Source organism: Corythoichthys intestinalis, chromosome 19 (assembly GCF_030265065.1).
Source record: "Corythoichthys intestinalis isolate RoL2023-P3 chromosome 19, ASM3026506v1, whole genome shotgun sequence".
In the NCBI taxonomy this organism is placed as follows: domain Eukaryota; kingdom Metazoa; phylum Chordata; class Actinopteri; order Syngnathiformes; family Syngnathidae; genus Corythoichthys; species Corythoichthys intestinalis.
The window spans coordinates 10251437-10272311 of NC_080413.1; the positions used below are offsets into that span (position 1 = coordinate 10251437).

The 20875-nt window shown below is 39.7% G+C and overlaps 1 protein-coding gene across 7 annotated transcripts in view; it reads right to left on the reverse strand.

Annotated features, from left to right (window-relative positions):
- trib2 (tribbles pseudokinase 2) overlaps nt 1-20875 on the reverse strand; it is a 101979-nt gene that overhangs the window by 22610 nt on the left and 58494 nt on the right. For 6 of the 7 annotated variants that reach the window (XM_057822511.1, XM_057822506.1, XM_057822505.1 and 3 more), the window contains one exon: nt 19996-20092. The exons of the other annotated variant lie outside the window; for it this stretch is intronic. The gene's annotated coding sequence lies outside the window, so the exon portion shown is untranslated. The remainder of the gene's footprint in view (nt 1-19995; nt 20093-20875) is intronic. 7 annotated transcript variants of the gene reach the window in all.

Sequence of the window (20875 nt, forward strand, 5' to 3'; positions counted from 1 at the left end):
AGCTTATAGACTCCCCCACACCCCCTCCCCTTCTTTCTCTGGTCAACAGGCCCTCCACATTGTGTCAACCGGAAATACATCTAGCTGACATTAGCACCAACATATTAACAGTTAGTGTAGGCGTTCAATGTATTTCTTGTTGTTGTTTGTGTTTCTTTTCTTGTGTTTCTTTTCTTCTGTTCCCCCAGAAACACTTCCTGTTCGCTGCTTTGTCATAATAAACAAGATATGTTGAATGATCACAATGAGAGTAAGTCATACTCTCAATGTGAAACATTACAACTGTTCAGACCAAACGGACACTGAGACTTCCATTCTCTGTGTCAAACAGCTGAACAGGACAGAAATGAAAACCTTATCAGTAGACAAGACAAGAACTCAAAACACTTGAAAACAAGACACAACAAGGAACAAACTAAACAAATCTCAACCACAACACATTTAAAAAACTCAAATTTGAGTGGCTGTATTAATCTGTGTCCTCAACTCATTTGATTTGAACTAACTCCAGGTTGCGCTGTGACCAGATAACACTGCCTTCCTCAGGAGGCCTCTCGTACATCATCATACATCAGTAGCACTTGAATCCGAGGGTGTGATTATGTCGCTATTATGTCTCCTCACAAAGCGGAAGGTCAGGTAAAAAAATAAATAAATAAAAATGTCACGCCGTTCCGCAGCTTGCGAGATAAGCGGCTGCAAAATGACAAACGCCCTGTCCTCGTTTGGCCTCTCGTAAAAAAGCTCTCACACGCACACATTCATTCACGCTGCTGCCATGGCAACACTTCTCCATCCCGCAGGAAATATTATCCGGCACCAAAACGTAAACACACACACACAGCTTTTATCAAGAACTACCTGTCACACGTGCTTCGAAAGGAAAATGACAGTAGCGTCAGTCTGTCAACGTGATTCATTTTCGTGCCCACGCGTCACGAGGCATTCTGCTTACATTTCAGAAATAGATTATAGACTCCTTATGCGCCGCTTGTATTATACAGCAGTATTTTTTTCAACATGATGATGTGAGTTAGACAGGAAAACTTCGGAGTGCAACGGCATGGCACTGAATAACGGTATCCCTGCCCTGCAGAATTGTTCCTGATAAGGTCGATGCAAACAGTTTAAATTAAGGATGTCCCAATCGCATATTCGAGTCACCTGATTTTGAGAATTTTCATTGGACCTTTTTTATTACATCACCTTTAACATCATACTTTTCATCACTCTCATTACATACATATAATTCATATGAGTGAATCCACTGAAATTCACTCACACTTTGACGCTCACACTGCTAAGAACAGCCTCTAGACAAGGTAGCCTTTGATCGTAGAGCTACAGAGAGTTCACTTGCCAGATCAAAGCTACAAACCTGTCAATCATCATTAACTAAGTAGCAAACTCCAGTGCACTGCTGAGACCAAGACAAGCAACAGGAGGGAGAGTGAGAGGTTGTACGAGCATGAATCAGAAAAACATAAATACAGGTAGTCCACTGGTTGCGACATATTCAATTTATGACATTTTGTCTCCAGTCATTTTTTTAGTCGCATAATCTATGAGTATCTTATTTTTTACTTTACTTGATTAATATGACGTGTTCTGTCTTCCAGTGTTGGGAGTTATAAATAACGCCGTTACGTAACGGCGTTATTTTTTTCCGTAACGGGGTAATCTAACTAATTACTTTTTCCGCCGCCAACGCCGTTACCGTCACTGACGGTCAAAAGCGGTGCGTTACTTACTCTGAATAAATTGAAGAAACTACCAGCCGTGTCGAGTCGACTCTCTGCTCTGTTGATTTGTCGTCCAAGACTTGGAGTGCGTTCAGGTTCGAGAATAGTGCACGTACTTCTGACTCCAAGCTGTTTGTCCCTTGCCTGATATTCCAGACTCACATTGAGTCTGGCGACCGTCCGGCAGATCATATTCCGAGGGCGGAGCAAGCCACAGCAAACAGACAGCGGAGTGGACCAATCAGCGACGGGCACACGTGACGTTTAAGTGACAAGTAATTAGCGTGAGCGGAGAATGGAGAAGTTTATTCAACATGGCTAGCGCAAGCCATGTTGACTGTTGTCAATGACTTGTTTCGATGTGTTCTTGGTAACTTAAAACTGGTTTTACCGCGGACTGGAACATATTCTCCCGTTCGCCATCTGTGTTGTTGTAGAGACGAATTTCGGCGCGCAAGAGTGACATTACTCGTGAAGAACACGTCACGCAAATAAAGGAATCTGATTCGACGACTGATTTTGTACCTTGCTCGAGACGCCGTTAATGGGCTGGGTCCCAGACTATTTCTCACAGTGTTTGAAAAATACAGGGAGAATAGTCTGGCTGTGCCAGGCAAGTTTGTCCCTGCTCATTCAATTAGACAATGCTTTCCAAAGTTTGGCAACGTTTCTGTGTTTGCTACACCTGATGCTAGCCTCGTTCCCATCTCCCACTGTCAGCCAGAAATAATTCTGCTTCCATCTTGAGGACGACAGACGCTTTGAAGGTGACGTGAATTGTCGGGAAACTAGCCTACCTGAATGCAGCCCCTCGAGAGATGCGATGGAAGTGATTGTGATTGGCTGAGGGTTAGAGTCATGTGTCGTGGTAAGCCAATCAGAGCCGGTGATTTCACAAGCAAACCGGAACAGCGCGTGCGGCAAACACACACACGCAAAACAGATGCACAGGGTCGGGATGGCAGAGCAGTCAGAAGAAAAATTGTCCTTTAAGAGGTGGAGATATAGACACTATTTCAAGTTTGTCGAAATTAAAAGAAAGAACCTGCACGTAATGTGTAATTTATGTCCCGGGGCAAAGCTTTTGTCGACATCTGTGGTAAGCAATTCAAATCTGCTGAAGCACCTAACAAGTTAACTACCTGTCTGTTCTTCTCTATTCCACTGACTCGAATACTGCTCAGAAAATTTCAAATTCTTTGACATACAACAAGTTCTTTTTAAAGTCACGGAAATAGTTACTTTCCCTGGTAACTAGTTACTTTTACTACAGAGTAATTCAGTTACTAACTCAGTTACTTTTTGGAAGAAGTAGTGAGTAATGCAACTAATTACTTTTTTAAAGTAACGTGCCCAACACTGGTCTTCACTAAACGTGAAGTTGTTCAGCTTTACAGACAGAAAACAAGGCAATTGTGCTTATTGAAGCTTTTTACTTCCTTTACTTTTGACAATTTGTGAAGTTACACACATATGTAAACTTATCTTCAGAACTAGAGGTGGAAATGTTTGGGCACCTAACGATTCGATTACGATTCAGAGGCTACGATTCGATTATAAATCGATTATTGATTACACCCCCCCCCATTAGCTGCTTTTAATGTTTTGTACATTAGTTACAAAAAAAAAAAAAAAAAAAAGCCTCGCAGGCTTAAATAAATAACTAAACATTCAATTAATTTAATGTTGTGAATCAACCGTTGAAGTTGTTAAAATTGCTCCCGTTATTCCATAATTTCCCTTTTGTCTACTTTTGACATGTGAAAGTTTTAAAACTATTTTAAAGATAGATTCATGTCAATATTTTACCGATTTAGGAGTATTTTAGATAAAAAATTAATTAAGGTTTGCTTGGAAGGTCCGCTACAACAGCCTTGCAGGGAAGACTACTGCTTTAAGATGGCGGCCGTTTACTAACGCCCGCATCTAGCTTTTTGTACATATTGCTGCTAACGCCACTGAGTCTATTTTGCATCTAGTCCTATATCAATATGATATCTACCATACCATTATGTGGACGTACTTTGTAGCAGCTGTCTGCAGCAGTCAGGTATGTTGTTGTTTTTTTATCTCGCGGCATGAGTTGAGCTAGAGCCGTGAGTTGAGCATTGGCATTACCCGAGGGGCCGGGTAATGACAAGAATGATGTTTAGCTACTCTCGCTCCGGTCCTCATTGCGTCCCGAAGACCGCGCGGCACGCTGAGTGTGTTTTACTTCCGCTTTACTTGACATATTTCAATAATCGGAATTTGGATGTTTGTGAATCGTTCTCGAATCTTCCACGGCCGAATCGCGAATAATCTAAGAATCAGAAATTTTGCACACCTCTATTCAAAATGACACGCATTTTAACAATAAAACACTTGACACAAAAAAATTGGTATTCAAATGTCCATCTAGTCTAATTAATATGTAGATTTAGTTGACTAAATTAGCTTAAATGCTGCGAATGCTAACGTATTTACAATTCTCATAGCAAATCGCTCACACGTAACTCCAAAAACTGTATATCTAAACTTATTTACAAATGCATACACAAACATATATTAGCTGAAACAACTTACAGCCTTATGTGGTGCAAACCAGAGCGCAGCTTTTATCAATGTCAGACGTCTGAGTCTGCTTCTGAATCTTACAAGGCAACAGTCCAGCCAAACCCAGCACTGCCACCAGTGGGCAGTGCATCCTCCATCATTAACCAAAATCCACTACTTTTGGACTTTCCTAATAGTTATTTTGAGATTTACTTAAAGAGTTAATTCTGACTTTCACAGAAATTCTGTTCCGTTTGTAACCCAGGGACTACCTATATATATATATATATATAAGGGCTGTCAAAATTATCGCGTTAACGGGCGGTAATTAATTTTGTTAATTAATCACGTTAAAATATTTGACGCAATTAACGCACATGCCCTGCTCAGATTAAAATGACAGCAGAGTGTAATGTCCGCTTGTTACTTGTTTTTTGGTGTTTGGCGCCCTCTTCTGGTGCTTGGGTCCAACTGATTTTATAGCTTTCAGTAAGAGGTGTAATTATTGACATCAACAATGGCGAGCTATTAGTTTATTTTTTGATTGAAAATTTTTCAAATTTTAATAAAACGAAAACATTAAGAGGGGTTTTAATATAAAATTTCTATAACTTGTACTAACATTTATCTTTTAAGAACTACAAGTCTTTCTATCCATGGGTGGGTTTAAGAGAATGTTAATAATGTTAATGCCATCTTGTTGATTTATTGTTATGATAAACTAATACAGTACTTATGTACCGTATGTTGAATGTATATATCCGTCTTGTGTATTATCTTTCCATTCCAACAATAATTTACAGAAAAATATGGCATATTTTAGAGATGGTTTGAATTGCGATTAATTACGATTAATTAATTTTTAAGCTGTAATTAACTCGATTAAAAATTTTAATCGTTTGACAGCCCTAAATAATAATAAATAATAATAACACACCTAATATTTAAATATATATGTTTTTTTTTTTAGTTAAAAACCCAATCCTTTTCACCTGATTCCGATCCTCTGAAAAATGGCGCGATTTGCCCGATTTCCGATCACTTGCTCGATCAGAACATCGCTAGCTTAAATCGATCATAACATCAATGTGCGTAAACTGTGATCACAATTGAGACGTTTTTCAGTTTAATTGGTGTCTACCTTTGCAAAAGTCAGCGGACTGGACATGATTCAGAAAGACACACACCTGTCTACATAAGGTCTGGCAGTTGACAGCGCATATCAGAGCACAAACCAAGCATGAAGTCATACGAATTGTCTGTAGACTTCTCAGACAGGAGGGTCTCGAGCCACAGAAAAATGTCTGCAACTTTCCAGGTCCAAAGGACCTTACAGCCAAAAACACTTGAGGCTGTAGTTGCTGACAAGAGCTGCTTTCAAACTGTAGGAACCTGAGTACTTACAGTAGAACCTATTATATAGGCCTCACCAGTAGTGATATGAACTATCCTTCACCTCGTGTTCGCACGAGTAGTGCACCTGATACGAACTGGTGTGACGTTGTAGTCTGTGCCAGTGACGCATTATTTACTCGCATCACCCAACCCTGGCAAAATGAAACCGCGAAAAAAACTAACAAAAGCTGCTTTCGAACAGCAGGAACCTGAGTACTCACAGTATATCTAGACGTAGGTCTGCATAGGGACGGTAGGGACATAACACTACCCAACTTTTCAGGATGCTCAAATTGTCCACACCAACTTTTAAGCAACCTTATTTGCATTATAATATCATGACTTCAGTTACAGAAGTAATTTAGATCGTCTTCCCATATGTTGTAGGAATAGAATTGATCCTACCATTAATGAGTGAATTATTTTCATTGTGTTCAGAGATGCATTTACCCCTTTTCAGATGTTGAAAGTGCCGGGCCATGTTTTATCCCTTAAACGCACGTTTGATTGGCTGATGACTTGACCCACACAGACACGCACAGCCCTGACACAGGCAACATGTCGTCGACAACATGTCGTCGACAACGTGCCGCCTCCTCTGTCTCCATCGAAGAGGAGGGATATTAGATTTTCTTTCCGGCCAGCAGCAACCACTGTCATTAATGTAAAAAGACGTCAATGTTGTGGATGTGGGGAACACACCACTAATTTTGCTACAGAAAGTCCGAGTTGCAATTAAATCACTTTCTTTCCCAGAGATGAAGAAAACAAGATCAGACTTTGATATGTGAATATATCTTAATAAAGAACTGAATATTTAATGGGGTATACTTAAATATCTGCAGAAATGCGAAGGGTGTACTCACTTTTGTGATACACTGTAGCTTTTAGCATAGCAATATCTGTTTATGTTAAGTAGTTTTTCAGAGCAGCTTGATTTCCGAAACTATAAGTCAGAATGCTCTAAAGTACTTGACTACTGTCCACAAAAATGACATGGTTGTCAACATAACTATCATATTCAAACCATAAGCAGATTTTAAGGGGGGGACAGGCCCCCCCTGGTGGCCGAAAAGTGTCATGGCTTGTAACTGACTTTGCTATATATAAAAAGTTGCAAAGCAATAAAACTGCAACAAATGAAATGAACAAAAAATATATATTTTTATAATGGGTCAAAATTATTTTTCGAACAGATCATGTGACTAGCAACTTGTTATTTGCTTTGCATATAAATTTTTTTATAAAAAGTTTTTTTTTTTTTTCAAATGATTTTTTTTCTTTGATTGAAAATATTTTTTTCTTTTGATTGAAGCAACTTTATTTGGCATTCACTGATTTAGACACAACTGTCCTACCCATAATATGGCCCAAACACAAAAAGGATTGCTTCAATCAAAGAAAACTTTTTGGATGAAAAATTAAGTGTTCAAATGCAAATTTTTCAATCTCAAATATTTTTTCACATTAAAAAAAAAAACTTTTTTTTTTTGATTGAATTGATTTTTCTTTTTGAAAATATATATTTTTTTGAAGGAACTTATTTTTTTTGATTGAATAATGACAAAAATGTCCTAGCCAAAATATGCCCCAAACACAGATCAACATTACCTCAATCAAAAAAAGTTGCTTCAATCAAAAAAAAAAAATTTTTTTTGCATTCAAACACATATTTTTTCTTTTGATTGAAACGAATTTTTTTTGGGGTTGAAAATATATATTTTGATTGAAGCAACTTTTTTTGGATTGAATAATAAAGCCACAAATCTATCTTCATATGGCTCCGCCCAGGGGATACAATTTTTGACTGGGGTAACTACATTGGCACGACACTGGTGGGCGTACCATATTCAATGGATGACGATCTTGGCGAAAAGTATTGCCTAAGCAGCCTAATTTAGAATTCCCTTCAAGAATGATGGGAAACAAAAAACACTCATTGTCAACTTATTATTATAAATATTCTTGTAAGTTAATTTTATTGCTGACACTGCGTTTCGGGGTCATCAACATGTTGTGCCCCCCGCCCCAAAAGACAAACTCCGTCTATGATTCTATCTTAATTAATGTTACCAAAATGGCTAAATGACATCCTTATAATATCAATTTTGACTGGCTGTCCAGATTGACCTTGCTCCTACTTCCCTGGAACACAAATCAACAGATCCATTGCTTTTATTTTCAAGCCGACAGGTTGAGTCCTGCAGGACCAATGACAGGCACCTCTAGCACCGGCACGTCAACACCTGAGATTGACTTCCTGGACGCAGCTTCCTGTTTTGTATCAGGCAATAAGCTGTCAGTAGCAGGTGCAGACGGACGAATCCCTCATCATTTGTGAGCCGTTCTGTGTTGACTTTTCAAGAACGTAACCAGAACGGACAGCTTGTGCTTTAAAAGTTGATCACACGAGAATCTAGGCCACAGCGGATTGAGGACAAAGGCAGATAAGAGCGGCTGGCATTCCGTTTAAAAAAAAAACAATCCCAATAGTTGCATGATAGAAGCACAAAGAGGAGGCTTCTGCCCATTTTGAGGATGAGAGGTATTTAAGATAATAATTTGACTGTCGTCTCTAAAGATTTCCGCTGCGGGCCAAATAGCCTGAAGCTTGACAAGAAGAAAACAGCATCGGACGGCCTGTGATTACTGTCAACGTTAGTGGCATTAGCTATGACAGTAATGATGCGTTTGTAACATATTTTGCCATCGGAGGCTGGCACGGGTTAGTGTGTGGAGCATACGGTAGCGTTTAACAATGCCTGAGGATGCTAGCTCATCGGAATGTGGCGGTGTATGCTTACAGTGAACCCCCCCCTTAATCGTCCTTTCATGTTTTTTTCTTGTTCAAATTTTCCTCAGCTATTTCCTAGAAAACGGACCTCTGAGAATTTCTGAGGATTTTGTGCTAATAGTAATTGGCAACGAGGAATTAGCATGAACTGTTTAGATCTTTGTAAATTCTTGTGGGCTCTACACGCTCACAGCGACTTTGACCTTTGATCGCATCTGTCTAATCAGTTTACTTTTCAGGCCGTGTTGAGAGTGCAGTTTGGACGCGGGTATATTATTCCCGTGGCGTGTGATGATATGAGATCCAACAGATGGCTTTCCAGCACCTGTGCAATATGTCGAAGGGTGGGGTGAAGGGGTGTAATAAGTGCCACAGTTATGAGGGAGAAGCAATCTCCTCAGACTGGAGCTCACGTCGCACTTTAGAGGCGGCGGAAAACAAAGGAACAATATCAAATGTGATATGAGAGCTGCATCATAATGATCCCTTCACTTTGGTTTGCAAATACACAGACTTGGAACTCGCAGGAGAGAGATCCGACTTGATGCATGACAACAACACCGCCAAAAAATTGCGACTGAGGCGGATATAGAGATGGGCAGACATATTGGTAGAGGCGTCGTGATAATAAATAATTTTACACTGTACTACCGGTATATTGGTACTAGAGCTGAAACGAGTACTCGAGCAACTCGAGTTTAAAAACTGATCCGAGTAATTTTATTCACCTCAAGTAATCGTTTATTTTGACAGCTCTACGCATCACGTCTTGCTCGGACTACTTTCAATGCGGGACAACGCGCTGTCACGTGCGGAGAGGAAGAAGAAAAAAAAAAAAACTTACTGCAGCCGACAGCCGCCACAAACGACGCCGACGTTGCTAAATACTAGCCCGCACGATGCTACGTTGGTAACAGGTACCGTCTGATGCGTCTCATAGAGATCACATGTATGTTGAACTAGATGCGAAATGACAGACTCGGCCGCGTCTGGGCAGCGTTAGTAAACAGCCGCCATCTTAAAGCAGTAGAGCGCTAAGCGCTAATAAATAAAGATTAACGTTACTGTCGCTACTAGCTCACGTAACGTTAGCCCTGCGGAGGGCTAGGTTTCAATTAATTATGACCACTGTCGATGCGTGGCTAACGTGTCTTACATACAGGCTTTAACATAACATAGCATTGTGGAGTGATGAGGGTGTAAAATAAAAACTTAATCATGCTAACTATCAATTTTAGCTCAGTAGTCATTGCTGGATAAAACACCAAGTAGCACTGGTCCCTAATGTGCTCCAATACAGCCTGTATCATACATTTATTTTGAACACTGCAAAAACTCAAAATCCTATCAGGACTTACAGTTTAGACTAACTTAAAACTTAACTAGAACTTAAAAATGGCTTGACACAAAGAGAAATTCAATTGAAACACGTGGGAAAAAATCCTAACTTTTAAGTGATGTGTGTTATCAAGCGTAATGGCATTTTTAGGTCATATATATATATATATATATATATATATATATATATATATATATATATATATATATATGTATATATATATATTTTTTTTTTTAAATAAGATCTAAAAGTTTTTTGAGTGAAAGCAGTGAATTAGTCTTTTTTTTTTTTAATTCTAGTTACATCTGAGATGCAATTGTTGGCTGTTTTCAACAATATACATCGAAAATAAAGACATTGATTGACTGAAAATGGTTCAAGATTAGATGAAATGTCTTGTTTTCTCATGGATATTTATAATTGCTCTTCACCTAAAAATATATTTGTTTTATCCGATTACTCGATTAATCGATAGAATTTTCAGTCGATTACTAAAATATTCGATAGCTGCAGCCCTAATTGGTACCAGTCGCGATTGGTCTAAGACCAGTGCTTAATTTGCAAACCATAAGGCGCCGGAACGCAAAGTACATATGACAGCGGAGGGATGACGAGACGGGCACAGGTTCCGGAACATACGCAGAAAATGGTGCTGAAAACAACACGCAAATGCCCACTTGCCATGTTGTAGGACTTACAAGCCTCAATTTCAGATAATATCCATGGTATAAATGTTATGACAACAATTTACAATTATTTAGGCCAGGGGTCCCCAAACTACGGCCCGCCTCCACATTTGGTCCGGCCCCCTGAACAATAACAGAGAGCATTTTTTTTTTCTCTCTCTCTTTCAAACTGCACGGAATTTGTTGAAATCAACTCTACTGACTAATTAAACCCTCGCCAACTCAAAGATTAAGCCTGTTGTCAAAGATTCTTGAACTTCGGGTTTAGAGTTAGGGGTTAGGGTTAACAGCATATATATCAGTACCAGGGGTCGCGTTAACCGAATATTTTCCGTCGTTGACCGTTTTTTTACAACGGTGACGGAAAAAACTGAAGTCCATCTGTCATTTTGACAGGTTGCAATTCACACCCCAGACCACAGGGTGGCGAGTGAGCATATTAATTAGCTATTGTCTCTCTTGATGCATGATGTCGTTGGCCTTACTCGGAAAAATGTCAGGGCAACTGAGTGTCCGAAGTTTCTTCAAAAAGCCCCAAAACGACAATGGTGTTGATAAAAGAGGTGAAAAAAGAGGGACTGATGCAGTGGAGGATGAAGGATGACAACAAATCGAGTGAATCGCTGGTTCACTCCTCACTGCGGCAAGCAGTTGAAAACGCCGCCAATTACCAAGAAGGGCAGAATTGGTAACACGGTGAAAGCGGCATATAGCCAAAAAGCGGACCAGACTAGCCAGAGCCTGAAATTATTTCAAGGAAAATATGAAGGGTGCCACCACTGTGTGCACTCTTTTTGCTAAGCTGAGCTCGCATACCACGGTAGCACGTCGGCTATGAACGAACACTTGACGCGCCGTCACCCAGGTGTATTTCGGAAGACAACAGGAAACAACAAGCTAGCGGATTGTAAGTCCATACAACTTTCTAACGATTTTTTTTTAAAAATTGAAGTTGCCTTTATGTGCGTCGTATCAACGTGCATTTTTATTTAATAATAATAATAAATTTTAAAAAATATATATATATAATGGAATTATATAATATTGTATTATTATTAAATGTATTAGGATCATGGAAGGTCCCACTTGGGGGGAAAAAAATATATATATATCCTGTATTTACATAATATAATAAAAATATATATGGAAACACAGCACTGGCACTGACTGCACTAATGTTAGTTACTTTATATTATAAAGTGTTATTGTGTATATACATACAGTGACTGCATCAAGATATAGTCATTTTAAAAATTTAAGTGACGGGTAAAAATAGATTATGACCGGATTTTTATGACCCTGTCAGTCAAAATGACAGACAACGAAAAAGTCTAGCGCAACCTCTGATCAGTACCAATGTAAAACAATGCAAATTGACTGCATAATAAATCAACAACACACAAATGAAATTGCACAGTGCTATAAACACAAAAGTAGGGGTGCACAACCCGGAAGTATGCCGCACACACAAGCGGTCAATTTGGCCACAAAACGTGGCGGCAACTAAGCACTTTACACTCAATCGGACTTACAACACATCCCAAAGATGCTAAACGAACACGTCACCTCACAGCATAATTGTGCAACACAAATATGATGTATACAATGCTTGACGACTACCCGCCATTGCTGGTCAGATTGTTTTGTTACAGAGCTGTGGGATGAGATCCCAACGTCGTACCTGCATCAATTTCAGCTCATCAGCAGTGTCTTTAAACCGATCCTAGGCGGCTTGCCGAGATAGACTTGCTATTATTTGACAGTTTGTAAATCCCTTTGTCGCTAGTTGCGTCATTGCCTTATTTTTTTACGTTTGTCTGCCTCTCACCGTGGTTTTCCCTTAGTTAAAAAAAAATATATATATTGATCCCGACCTACCGTCACGGACCCTTTTTGGATCTCTCTTTTCGCGATTATGTGTTTTTGTGTGTTTTCAATAAACCCTATTACGCAGTCCCTATGCTATTGTTGTCTGATTGCTGTCTGAAATGAGCTGCCTTTTCTAATTCTGTGGTCAAGCCAGCTGCACTTTGTTTTCAGTTGTGTTTCCCTTTCAGGTTTTACCGCACAGACAACGCATGTGGGTTGCGATTGCTTTATAAGCAAAATCATGACTCTAAAGTTACTCTGAATTAAAGTCCTTTGATCTATGTGCTCATCTGTCGCGCGGGAAACGCGTTTTTGAATCCCACTGGAGACCTTCATTTCATTGCTTTTGCTGCTCGTTTTGTGAAATATAGACAGTGCTTTCCTGCTCATCACTTTTTCGCTCGGGTTCAAATTGGAAAGACAGAACCGACGACATGTTTATGTAGTGTCCCAAATGTCCCAAAATGATGTAATATGACCAGGACACGTCCCCCAAATGACCTGATATGACCAGGACACCCCCCCAAAATGTCCCCAAGTGACCTGATATGACCAGGACACGTCCCCCAAATGACCTGATATGAGCAGGACACGCCCCCCAAAAATGTCCCCAAATGACCTGATATGACCAGGACACGCCCCCCAAATGTCCCCAAATGACCTGACATGACCAGGACAGGCCCCCTAAATGTCCCCAAATGACCTGATATGACCAGGACGCGCCCCCCAAATGTCCCAAAATGACCTGATATGACCAGGACGCGCCCCCCAAATGTCCCCAAAGGGCCTGATATGACCAGGACACGCCCCCCAAATGTCCCCAAATGACCTGATATGACCGGGACACGCCCCCTAAATGTCCCCAAATGATCTGATATGACCAGGACGCGCCCCCAAATGTCCCCAAAGGCCCTGATATTACCAAGACATGTCCCCAAAATCAACAGGAAGTTATCTGATATTGTCCCCGAGCTGTATCTCCACACAGCAAAGGCCCAGAGTAATTTCTCCAGGAATTGCAGTTTCGAGTTAAACTATTTTTTTCAAATTTTATAAAACGAAAACATTAAAAGGGGGTTGAATATCAAATCATTTTAACTCATACTAAAATTTATCTTCTAAGAAGTCTTTCTGTCCATGGTTCCCTTTAAAAACAACTCGTGAAAAATTGAGCTTCTATTTCTGGTGTTTTTTGTTTTTTTAATTGTAGCTGGATTGGCTGGCAACCAGTTCAGGGTGTCCCCTGCCTACTGCCCATAGTTGGCTGGGATAGGCTCCAGCACCTCCGCGACCCTCGTGAGGAAAAGCGGCATGGAAAATGAATGAATGAATAATTGTAGCTGCTTGTGTTTGGAGACTTGACTTCTGGCACTCTAGTTTCTTTCCCTACCGAGCAGCGGGTGCTGCCGACCCCCTCAGCGGTCACAAAGCACTCACAAAAATACACACTTTGAGCTTTCTCTCACTGAAAAAACAGCATCCGCCACTGATTGGTACACTAAAAGCAGGCAGTCAAGCCAGGATTTTCACAAGTCGCCAAAGCTTTCGGATTCTTCCAAATTATACACATGACTCTGACATGGCCTTTGGCTGTGAGGCATCACGAAGTGAGGAACGAGGCTTGCAGCCTGGATCGTCTTTTCTGAGTCAGACTTCCAGAGGTGTGAATGTCTGTCTGCCTGCTGCACTCTCGCATGGCCTCCTGCCAGAGCTCTAATTTAAGCTGCAGGCCGTCTGCTGAAGAGGAGATGTGGCGGCGGGTAGGGGGGGGTTGTTTGAGCCGCCAGGGAGCCGAGCCCAGGCACAACCCCGGAGTGGAGTGGATGGCTGCTAAGCTCATCAATGGACGGATGAGTCATCGTCAGTGCAGTCTCTTACTGTACGTTCCATGTATTCAGTGTTTGCACTGTCACCGGAGCTCAAGAACTGTACTCGCTCAGTCAAAGTGTGTATGTGCATGTGTATGTGTGGGCCCAGAAAACCTGCTAAGCAACAATTTCCACATCCGCCTAATTCTCAAAGGTCAAAAGCTTTCAGACTGCTGGCTGCGCCTTGCATCCGATTTCCATTTGGGCCACTTTCACTTTCAAACCTCCCACCTTCCTGCTCTGCGCGCCCTCCTACGGATCTTCATTACCTCTTAGCAGGGGAGGGGTAAAACTCCAACTAGTAGACAGGAAACAAATTGTTGTTGACGTCCCGTTGTGGTGATTAAAGTGAATTACTGCCACCGAGAGGACTGGAGCGGAACAGGATCGCCTTAACAAACAACCTGTCTAGATCGCCGTCCAAGCCTTCTTGAGTCTTAACTCACTCACTGCCATTTTAACTGGGTGGGCTGGGAGTGAATATTCAGACGATGATGTTTTGAGGTTCTTTGAAATTGCACTTTTTAGGCTAATGATGTGCTTTTTTAAGGAGACAAAGTGATTTTTAGTAATATATAATTGCTGAAGAGAGAAAGCTGTTTTGACAAAAATATTTCAACTGTTGATCAACAATCTAGCAATGCAGTAGATGTTCCTTTGTGGTCTCACAGGGGATGATTTGGTGTCCACATGATGATTACTCCAAATGACTGGGAAAAGAGTTCTGCAGGAAATGCTCGGCCAAAAAGAAAGAAAAAAATCCTGCTCATTCCTCAAAACCGTTCAACTCGCCAAGAAGCGCAACATATCCTCGTGGCGGCCATCCCTGGGAAGGCTATCTTTAAATTGTGTTATAACTGTGTTGCCGTGACGCCTGTCTGAAAAAGATTCGCCTTTAAAATCTTATCGACTTCATATTCACTGTGCTGCAAGGGTCAAAGTACCTTCTCCTATACTATTTCAGCTACTTTGGTCAATGTTCTTTATCTGGAGATTGGTTACAATTGGACATTCAGGGGAAATTTGGCAGAAAGCTACCAAAAAAATAACATTGAAGGATCAAGTATGCCTCAAAATCTATTGACAATTGAACCTTTAAAGTGCATATGACATGACAAAAAATCTTACATAGCATTATTGTTGGAATTAAAATCATATTGTGAGACTTTTCGGAATATAAGCCGATACTTTTCCTTCATTTTCAATCCTGCGGTTTAAACTCCAGTGCGGCTTATTTGTTGATTTATTTGGATTAATAGGTAACACTTTATTTTGACAGCTGCGTCATAAGACTGTCATAACACAATCATAATTATGACATGACACAATGATGAGCATTACTGAATGCTTATGACAAATGTCATTAAGTGTCTTCCAGCAAATTATGTCACAAACTCCATTTATGTCCAACTTGGATGTATTACATCCATTAAAAATTGAGATAATTTGCCGGATAACACTAAATGACATCTGTTATAAGCATTCATTAATGCTCATGACAGTGTCATGTCCTAATTATGATTGTCTAATGACTGTCTTATGGGGCCACTGTCAAATAAAGTGTTACCAAATACCATAACTAGCAATTAATGAAAAACAAGAACAGTAACTGAAGACATAATTAGCACATAACATGAATTTTGATTGTTATTTACATCTATAGCGCTGCAGTGCATGCTAGGAGGCATGTTGGACAACAACAGTGTTGACAGCAGGTGGCAGCAGAGGTTGACTGTCTCCCCCAAGGGAGCAGTGATGGCCAAATGAAGCTTCTTGAAGCAATGAAACTTTGCAGCCAATTGGATCAAAGCTGTATGATGGTTCATTTTGTTTTATGACAGTCGTATGATGCCGCTGTCAAAGGGTTTTTATGCAGTGTTATCGGTTAATCTTTTTGGCGTAAATACCCCATAACACAGGGACAGCTCCGGCTTATAGTTCAGTGCGGCTTATGTCCGAACAAATGCAATTTTCGTTCCAAATTTGGTGGGTGGTGGCTTATAGTCAAGTGCGCCTTATAGTGTGAAAATTACAGTACAACAATTTGGCAAAGCGGTGAACAGGATCTTTTGGAAACCCAAAAACGCTCACACCTCTCTCCTGGTGTAGCAACAAAAGCCTGCAGCACATTGGGCTGGCGTGACGCGAAAAATAAACAAATTAATCTGCAAAATCAGCTGAATCCGCAGTCCGGAAGTCACTAATTTTCATGGCACAGGATTCCTGTGCTGCAACGATTAATCGATTAACTCGAGTATTCGATTAGAAAAAAATATTCAAATTAAATTTAATAATAATAAGTTTTTGTTTGAGCTAATGTTTTTTTTTTTTTTTTTTGTGGGAATATGTGTCTTAACCATTTGTTAAGAGCATTGTAAAAAAAAAAAAAAAATAAAAATAAAAAAACCTTAGCATTTTGTAGCATTTAAGCTAGCCGACTTTTGCTATGTAAGTTAGCCAATTTTTCTTTTGTTGTACATAGATCTTGATTTATTTTTTTCCTTTTTATACCATTTGAGGCTCAGCTCAGGTATTTTAATTTTTCATGTTCCTTATCCGATTACTCGATTATTCGAACTATCTAGTTCATCGATTAATCGACTACTAAAATAATCCATAGCTGCAGCCCTACAGGATTCAGAAAGTTTAATAAATTTATCGATTGCTTCCGCACACATCCAAGCGGTCCATTTCATTCAGGACCATAAAAATACTAGTGCTGCAACGATTAATCAATTAACTCGAATATTCGATTAGAAAAAAATATTCAAATTAAATTTTGTTGCTTCGAATATTCGTTTAATTAAAGTGGCGTTGTAATGGTTTATTTTGAAAGTGTTTGCATTTAGTTTTATTGATTAGGGTGGATACACTGCCCTTTGGTCTGCCTAATTTCACATGGCTGAATCCAACTGCTCCCTGTTAAGACCAACATAAGTTTTTGTTTAAGCTAATGTTTTTTTTTCATGCATTCGTAATTTAGTTTAAACGTGTATTTAGCCGTTTTGTGGGAAAATGTGTTCGAACTATTTGTTAGCGTTAAAAAAAAAGTTAGCATTTTACAGCATTTAAGATAGCAGACTTTTGCTATTTAAGTTAACCAATTGCTCTTTTGTTGTAGTCAGATCCTCATTTATTTAGTTTTTTATAGCGTTTGAGGCTCAGGTATTTTTTATGTTCCTTATCTGATTACTCGATTATTTGAACTAACTAGTTTGTCGATTAATCGACTACTAAAATAATCGGTAGCTGCAGTTTTAGTCTCGAGTTTTTGTGTCACGAAGAGTTAGATTTTTTTCTGCTTCGAGTATTCGTTTAATTAATGTGGTGTTGTAATGGTTTGTTTTGAAAGTGTTTTCATTTAGTTTTATTGATTTGGGTGGATACACTGCCCTCTAGTGGCAACAGTGAATATGGCATAGCTCATTTCAAATGGCTGAATCCAGTTGCTCCCTGTTAAGACCAACAACGCAAGTTTTTGTTTGAGCTAATGTTTTTTAAATGCATTAGTAATTTAGTTTAAACGTGTATTTAGCCATTTTGTGGGAAGATGTGTTTGAACCATTTGTTAAGAGCGTTGTAAAAAAAGCTACTATTATATAGCATTTAAGCTCGCGGACTTTTGCTATGTAAGCTAGTTCTTTTGTTATACTTCGACCTATAAACTTAATTCCGAATGCATTAAAAAAACATTAGCTCAATGAAAAACTTATGTTGGTCTTAACATAGGATGACCATATTTTGATTTCTAAAAAAGAGGACATCCAGCCCAACCTCAGCCCGGCCTCAAGATACTTGAATTTTACTCGAAGTTCACTCAAAGATGCCTATATCACTTTAATATATTTAAAGTGTGCCCCCTCACTCTGGATGGATATATATATATATATATATATATATATATATATATATATATAGTGCAGACCCATAGAAATGTAGTCCAGTCAATACACATACACACAGTAGACTATGTGCCAACTAAACATTTTTATAAATTACTATCACGACAATTGTCTTTGACAAATTGTTATTCCCATTCAATTGATGTTCTCATTCAATGTTCTAGATTGCACACAAACAAAAACCGAAATAAACTGACAAACTATTCAATCAGCATGTTTCCAAACGTAACAGTTCAAAACTACGTTTCCCATAATGCCTAGCGCGGTTTAGCTTACTGATAGCTAGCTGAGGCAAAAATTAAACTTTGCTATAAAAGTTTACAATCATCGGCAGCACGTCAATGCGACACCAAACGGGATTTTACAGTCAAAGCTCCGACAGAAGTCAAAAGTCGCCATTATATACATATTTATCATTAAAAAAAACCAAAAAAAAACTTCAGGCATTGTGGCCAAATCGTCAACCCAGTAGATGGCGGTAATGTCTCATGATAGGGGTAAACTGCCAACAAAAACAAGAACTACTACTTCCCTCCATTCTCGTAGGAGCCATGTCAACTGCTGCCACCCAGCGGCCGGAGGGATTCTCTTCAAATTGGTCCCGTGAAAAATCATAAAAACCGGACATTTTAATGAATTTATAAAACCCGCCCGGACCACGAGTACACTACGTGAAAATAGGACTTGTCCGGGCAAAAGAGGACGTTTGGTCACCCTATCTTAACAGGGAGCAGCTGGATTAAGCCATGTGAATTGAGTTGTGTCATATTCACTGCCGCCAGCAAGTTTTTGTTTGAGCTAATGTTTTTTAATGCATTCATAATTTAGTTTATAGGTATATATAGCCGTTTTTTGTAGGAATATGTGTCTGAACCATTAGTCAGGAGCACTGCAAAAAAAAAAAAACAGTTAGCATTTTATAGCATTTAAACTAGCGGACTTTTTCTATGTAAGTTAGCCAATTGTTCTTTTGTTGGACTTAGAATCTCATTCATTTTTTAAATTTTTATACCGTTTGAGGCTCATTTCAGGTATTTTAATTTTTCAAGTTCCATATCCGATTACTCGATTATTCGAACTAACTAGTTCATCGATTAATCGACTACTAAAATAATCGATAGCTGCAGCCCTAAAAAATACCGCGTGTAATATGAAATAAACATGCTTTCTTGTGTCATATACACTTTAAACTGCAATTACCCACTTCTAATTGCGACTCATTTGAGAAAACTCCTGGTTTAAACTACTTATAGGGGCAATTACAAACATTTTCAGAATTGAAATGTCTACGGACCCCCTCGAAAAACATGATTTCAACTGCGCATAGTTGCTACTTATTCAGTGAAAGAGTTGTCGTGTGTGGGGAATCGAAATACATATCGCGTGCCCTCATTATGCATATAACCAACACGCCTGCTGTGGGTAATGAATATGCCATGACCACCCTAAAGCACGCATCGCATGCATTATCATTGCAAATAAGCCAAGCCACGTGTAAAAAAAAAAAACACAAACACACACAACTGCACGCTCTTTTAATTAGTGAACACACACAAACACAAAGGAAAGGCTGTAGTGAGTCAACGCTGCAATGATTTCGTATCACAATACCGGGACAGCACATGTGACTCACAGTTTCCATTGTGGGCTAGCTCAGTGTGTGTATGCAGGTGTGTGTTTGTGTGAAGCACTTCAGGCAGGCAGGCAAGGGAGGGGGGAAGTCATGGAGCTGTAGTGGGGCAAGAGCCACCCCATCTTTCTTCCAGTTGACCTGGTGTTGCGCAAGCTGTTGTTTATGCTCCATTAGAGGGCACGCACACACACACACGTACACGCAGAGAAGAAAGGCAATTACAGTGACTTACCCGTGGTTCCATTCAAGCAGTCAGCATGTATTACCCCTCTGGCCATGGGACTTTGGTTGCACTTTTGAGTTCCACTGTTTCACGTCTGAGGTTCAATCTGAGTTACAGTGTTTAAAAAAAAAAAAGTTATTTGAACTAATTTATGTTTTATCAAGTTGTGACGGAAAACTAAAAAAACAAAACAAACAAAAAATAACAAGGACAGTACATGCAAGGCCGGCCCTGCCTATACGCAGACTATGCAGCTGCTTAGGGCCCCTGACCACTAGGGGGCCCCCAATCTAGCAACCTAATTTTATATGTTGCTAATAGAGCATCGTGAATAATGTGGCGCGCATTGCTGTTTATCTATGCAAACATCCATTTTCTTGTCATTACAATCTGGCAACCTGGGGAATGACGTTGAACCTGCTTTGCGATGATTGGTGCTCAAACTTGCTTGGAAAATAGATGCACGAATATGTCGAAGAGAATTTATCCTTCTGGAGCAGCGAAACAAAAGAAGAAGAAAATCGGAGAATAAAAGAAACAACAGTATCAAGGTAATAGAGCATGTTGTTGATGTTGTTGTTGTGCAAGACACTCAGACTTGAACGTTGAGGAACTTTGAGGTAGGGATTGATTTTTATGGTTAGGAATGTAAGAGGCAGCTAAGAGTTGTTGATATTTCAGACTATTTATGTTGCCTTCCACACTGCAGATCTCTCGCACACCGCCATACTGGATGTAACCACAGACCATGATTTTGCCACCACCAAACTTCACTGTTTTCTGAGTGAATCTCAGATCCATGCAGGCTCCAGTTAGTCTCCTGCAATATTTGTGGCGACTGTGGTGTAATTCAATGGAATATTCATCTGAAAAATCCACCCTTTGCCAC